Below are 7,169 nucleotides of genomic sequence, written 5' to 3' on the forward strand. Positions count from 1 at the left end.
GTTGATTGTTGAGTCTCATTCCCAGGACGTGTTCGTCTCACTGCGTCTGCCGTGCGTGATGTGCTCTGATAGGTCGACATCAGTCTCGTGATGTTGTGAAGGCGGCGTGTGATGACGCCAAATAACAATAATCCATAATTCCCCTCAAATGCATCAAACTAAAGTAACGAGGCTGTTTGAAGCTGTGAGGAGGAGAAAGTTCAGATGTTTGTGTTCAGATGTAGAGAGGGAAAGTCAGAAATTAATGCTCAAGCAACGTACAGGTACCTGAAACATCTACTTAAGTGGAGTAACTAAGTATTTGTACTTTGTTACCTCCCACCTCTGCCTATAGACTTGCTTTATAATAAAAACAGACAATATGGGGCCTTGATGGACCAAAACTGCAGCCACTGTTTGTTTTTTTTTGGTGTTTTTGATTTGTTTGATCAAACTGAAGGAGGGAGTGCTCTGTTATGAGCTGAGACGGTTCTCGTATTTCTGAAGCCAAACAAACCTTTAACAAAGTCATTGAATCACCTGAAAAATGCATCGCCACAAAGCTGAAAACATGGCTGTTTTATACAGAGGAGTATTAGGGCCAGGGGTGAGGAAACACATGAGAGAAGGATGTTTGTTTATTTGTTACTGATGAACACGCTGCCGTACGAAACACTACAGGCACTGATGAAAACTATACTTGTGAACGTTGGAGTTAATCTGACTTTAAGATATATTTTGCACACTGAGAGATGGGTTACTTATAATAATTACAATCAGAAATAACAATCAACACAGTAAAAACTGGGTATCAACATGTGTTGTTTATTTATACAGATGACTGATATAGACCAAGGTATCATAACAATTATATAGCACTAACAACACTACAAGATACAGCTATTATATATATATATGCATAAAAGCCAACTCAGATTCCTTCACATGTGATTGAAAACAAAAATCACATGATCATCAGAACAAGATTTTATTTTAAGTAAAAAGATTAAAATATATACCTTCAGTGAAATGTTCAAAGATTACTTGCATGCATGTTAAAAATGACTTAAAAACATAATGTTATTATACATTATACATATTATTATTATTATTATACATCACTATACACAAACTAATACAGAAACTGAGGGGACATCCTTGAAACTATTATCAGTATTTCTATTATTATCATTATTAATATTATAACTGTTGGCTATTTATTCCCATGCTATCAATATCAATAACATTATTACATTTAGTTTTCTTTATTGCGACGACCTCTTTTGGAAATGAACGAGATTAATAAATGGTAAATGTATAGTTAATTAAAGTTAATAGTTATTCCACTGTTGACAAACAATCAGATGTTTTACAAACCCTTTATTAAGCTCTTGTTTATTGTTACGTGTCAACTGATGTTGATAATACTTTGTGAATGTTAATAAATACTGTGTAGTTCATCTGTAAACATTATTTGGATGGCCATTATAAAGTTGCAACTGATGTTTATCAACATTTACAGTTGTTAATAAAGCATGTTTTGTTAGCAGTGAAATAACTATTAACTCAAGTTTAACAACAACAATACTCCTAATAATCAGATACTAATACTACGACTACTACTTCTGGTACTACTATTAATAGTAATAATAATAACAATAATCTGTCTCCATCTTTCTCTCAAGTTCACATATGTTCAATTTACATGAATTGGCCACCACCAGCATATATAACATAATATAATATAATATAATATAATATAATATAATATATTATATATAATTTAATATAATATAATATAATATAATATAGCACATCCTGTATTAAAGATGAAGAGAAATGAGTACTTACATCTACAATAGGTGATAAACCATGATGATGAGTAAGTATGAACACACAGTTTGTTTATTAACTGTCTGTCTGAGCTGAACGCTGCTCTCCTCTCCTGGTCCTCTGGTTCACAGCGACCACAACAACACAGAGGATCACCAGCAGACCAGGGAGCAGTGAGGACCTCACCGTGTAGAGGGTGAAGTCCATCCCAGAGGGCTCTCTGACCTTCAGAAGAGTTTTGGCTGATGACAAACACTGGTAATCTGGGTCAAGAACAGCACACCAGTACTCTCCTGTGTCTTCCAGTGAGACATTAGAGAGAATCAACAAGCCATCATCTTCAGATATGTTCACTCTGCTCTTCAGATCAGAATCAGATGCTAAATCAATTACACCCAAGAGTCTGCCTTCTGTTCGGTTTGACTTGATGAACCATTCATGCCACTTATCCTCTTCCCAACCTCTGCATCTGAAAGTGACATTGTCTCCTTCTGAGAAGAGCTCGACAGCAGGTGGGCCAGGTTTGGGGCACACCAACAAGTTATAACCTTTTATGTGGTTGTAGATTTCACACCTGTATACACCTCTGTGATTTAACCGAAGCGATGAAAGCACCAGTGAGTAGTTTCTGCCCGACTCTGTGACATGATTGGAGGTTATCCTATTAGTCGTTGTCCAAAGTGGGGGCTGGTCGTCAGTGAACTCAGCGGCAGGGCACTGTAACACAGCTGTCTCTCCCACTGTGTGGAGGATCGTCTCCCATGGTAGGTCTAACACTACAGGGTGACTGCTGACACACTGCTGTTGGTTCATCACCAGACAGGTGTACAATCTGATCTGTGTTAACGTGAGGTTGTAAATACGAAGTCCTGATGAGGTTTTCACCACTTGGGATCTTCCTTTAACATTGTCCATCACCGATGTTACACTGTCTCCAAAAACTCTCGTCCAAATGTTGTCCGAATATTCAGACTCACTCTTGAGCCACTGGATGTCCAGATTGTCAGCCGCTCCCTCACATGGCAGGTCCACTGTTTCTCCAACTGTCACATAAACCTGTCTGCAGACTTTTATTGGACTACAAACAATAATAGTGATGTTTTTCTGATATGTCACGTTGCCCCAACACTCCTCTTGGTACTGGCCGGAGTCTGAGTGGGTCAGGTTCTGGATCATGTAAGAAGAAGGATTTTCTCTGCTGACAACTGACAGTCGTTGTTTCAAGTCTTCAGGTACTGTGGAGTTCTCGGACCAGAGGGCAGAGGTATTCCACAGGACGAGCTTCTCCTCACCAACAAATCTGGAGATCAGGCAGGAGTTGGCCTCCTCCGGGAGGCTGAAGTTGTAAGAGTCCCGTTCCTGTATGATGACGATACGTTCTTCTGCATGAATGTTGTTGATGAGAGCAAACAGCAGGAAGGAGAGCTCTGTGACTGCAGCCATTCTGCTCTGAGGACGAGCAAACACTGACACCTCTCACCCTATAACCTCTATATCAGCCCTCATCAGCAGCTTGTCGTTTGTGGTTGGAGGAACGTGACTTCTTTATCTCATCATCATAGGAAAGGTTGACGCATTAGGCTCTGTACCAAGAAATCTAACCTCAACAGATTAGACACATGTTGTGAAGTGACTTTTAGACACATTAAAGGTGTTAACTTGAGTTTACTGCAAGATTCATCTAAACAGAAGTCCCCAAACTAGTGACATGCTGTTACACCATGGCTCCTGAGAAGTTTCATCATTTGCATTATTTCTTGTAACATGTAATCAGACATGTGTGACACGTGTTAGTTTGCTTTGCTTAATTACTGCATCAATAAAACATCAGCACTGAGCTTCATCAGCTGTCAAAAGTAATGTGTAATTATACAACTGTATTTCTTGTAGACACTAAAATTCAGAACAGCTCATTTATTTCATCATCCTGTCCAAACATGACTAACCACAGACTTCTGACACCAGTTAACAGAGCTGTGATTGGTCAGATTGTACCACAGCTTGAAGATACTCAAATGTCACAGGTGGATGTTTCTGTTTGAATTCAGGTCTGAAGAAATATATCGTCGCTGAACAGTCAAAACCACGTAACCTTCAAGTTTGTTTGATCAAACTGAAGGAGGGACTGCTCCATTATGAGCTGAGACGGTTCTCGTATTTCTGAAGCCAAACAAACCTTTAACAAAGTCATTGAATCACCTGAAAAATGCATCGCCACAAAGCTGAAAACATGGCTGTTTTATACGGAGGAGTATTAGGGCCAGGGGTGAGGAAACACATGACAGAAGGATGTTTTTTTAGATGTCACTGATGAACTTTCTCAGCTCATGAAGCGTTCAGATTTTGGAGATAAGTGGTTTTGACTGGACAGCAGCGCTATGTTTTCAGGAAATCTTCTGTTATCAGGTACAAGTCTTCAGATAGTGAGTTCTGAGAAGGAGGATGTTGCAACACTGACGGACATCACAAACACTGTTTCTACCCAGTTTGTATACTGAGGGTCAGATGGCTGTTGCAGAAAGTCAGCTTACTGTCATTCCTCAGCGCAGCAGTGTCACATTTCATTTCCATAAATGAGCTGCAGTTATTTCACTTAGTCTGCATCACAAACAGAAAACATTTGTTCCTTTGTGTTGTGTTTTGTTATGTAGGCTATACGAACCTAAAGAGACTCTATAGAGTGGTGTAGTCTGTAGTCCTAAAGCCTGGAAATCAGTTTGCATTTCTGCACTTTGGTTCCCTCGTTTAAAATCTATGTGGGTTTTTTTAATTTATTATCTTTCACAAAACGACCTCCTTGACCCCAATCAGTCAGGCTTCAGGACTGCTCACTCCTCTGAGACGGCCCTCCTCACAGTGACCTAGTCCCTCCGTGCCGCCAGAGCCTCGTCCCACTCGTCCGTCCTTATTCTCCTCGACCTATCTCCTGCGTTTGACACAGTCAGCCACCAAATCCTCCTCTCCACTCTGGCTAAACTTGGCATCGCTGACACTGCTCTAACCTGGTTCACATCATACCTGACAAATTGCACCTTTCAGGGGAAGAATGGCTCCTTGTACAAACCCTGCTTTCTGTAATCTGGTGTCCCTCATGGCTCAGTACTAGGACCACTTCTGTTTTCACTATACACCAGATCACTAGGCTCTGCAATCACATCACATGGCTTCTCTTACCACTGTTATGTAGACGGCACCCAACTGTTCTTCTCTTTCTCCCCAGCGCACATCTTGGAATGTCTGGCAGACATCTCCACCTCAAGCTCAAGTTTCATAAAACTGAACTCCTCTTCATCCCGGGGAAAGACTGCCCTCTTATGAACCTGTCAGTCACTGTCGAGAACGTCACAGTATCGCCTTCATCGACTGCGAGGAACCTTGGTGTAATCCTCGACGACAGACCTTCCCACACCCCCAACATCACTGCTGTGGCCCGATCCTGCAGATTTGCCCTCTACAACATCCGCAGGATCCGGTCTTTCCTCACAAAGGACGCAACGCAACTCCTGGTCCAAGTGCTCCCGCCTGTACCACTGCAACTCGCTCTTGGCTGGACTCCCAGCCTCTGCGACTAAACCGTTGCAGCATATCCAGAACGCTGCAGCGCGCCTCGTTTTCAATCTACCCAAATACTCCCATGTGACCCCCCTCTGCTGTGACCTCCACTGGCTTCCTGTTGCAGCCCGGCTCCGATTCAAGATGATGGTACTGGCCTTCAAGGCCGTCAACGGTACTGCACCCATCTACCTCCAAGCACTGGTCAGACCACACGCCCCAGCGCGAGCACTTCGCTCCACTACATCAGCTGGCCGGCTGGTACCGCCATTGCTGAGAGTAAACAAAGGCCGCTCAGCGAAGTCACGACTCTTCTCAGTTCTGGCGCCTCAGTGGTGGAACGACCTCCCGACCAATGTCAGGACAGCAGAGTCACTCGCCATCTTCTGCAAATGACTCAAGACTCACTTGTTCAGACTTCACCTCGCCCCCGCATGACATGATCATGTGACTGTGATGTCATCTGTTTGTAGCCTAACATTAGCTTTTTAGAAAATAATCACTATAATATTCTGTTATATGTTGGTTTTCAAAGTGTTTTACTCATCAGGACCTGTATGTTTATCACAGCAGATGTTAGTGATGGAAGGATTTAAGCCGTCCTGATGAGATGGATGTTAAAGTTGAAATGTTGACGCTTAAAATAATGAAGCAGTTCATTATTTGTTAACAGTGAAATAATTATGAATGAAAGTTAATTATCAATGATGGTTATTATAAAATATTACAGATGAATATTTCCATTCTGCTATTTCTGAACACTTTTAAAGTTTAAATACAAAAGACAAAGTTCAGAGCTACAGAAACGTGTTGCTGACACGCCACAAAAAGAAAAACACTTCAGTATCTTGTTATAACGTGAAAAGTTTGATGCTATAACAAGATGTTTTTACATAATGACAAGACATTTTCATATTGTGAAATACAAACTGATTAGTAACATTACAACAGCAAACACTTCTTGTTATAATGTGACAACTTACTTTTATAAAACATTTCATGCAGTAACACGATATTTTCATGTTATAAAAGATATTTTACATCATCATGTTAAAACATGAACATTTTCATTATAACAATAAACTTTTCACGTTGTAACATGATACTGAACTGTTTGTGTTTTTGTGGCGTGGCGGCAACACGCTGCCGTACGAAACACTACAGGCACTGATGAAAACTATACTTGCGAACGTTGGAGTTATTCCGACTTTAAGATATATTTTGCACACTGAGAGATGGGTTACTTATAATAATTACAATCAGAAATAACATTCAACACAGTAAAAACTGGGTATCAACATGTATTGTTTATTTATACAGATGACTGATATAGACCAAGGTATCATAACAATTATATAGCACTAACAACACTACAAGATACAGCTATTATATATATATATGCATAAAAGCCAACTCAGATTCCTTCACATGTGATTGAAACAAAAATCACATAATCATCAGAACAAGATTTTATTTTAAGTAGAAAGATTAAAAAATATACCTTCAGTAAAATGTTCAAAGATTACTTGCATACATGTTAAAAATGACTTAAAAACATAATGTTATTATACGTTATACATATTATTATTATTATACATCACTATACACAAACTAATACAGAAACTGAGGGGACATCCTTAAAACTATCATCAGTATTTCTATTATTATCATTATTAATATTATAACTGTTGGCTATTTATTCCCATGCTATCAATATCAATAACATTATTACATTTAGTTTTCTTTATTGCGACGACCTCTTTTGGAAACACTTTCTAATGAGCGTTATTAATAAATGGTAAATG

The sequence above is a fragment of the Pagrus pagrus genome (genome assembly GCF_965226575.1).
Source record: "Pagrus pagrus genome assembly, chromosome: 4".
Classification (NCBI taxonomy): Eukaryota; Metazoa; Chordata; class Actinopteri; order Spariformes; family Sparidae; genus Pagrus; species Pagrus pagrus.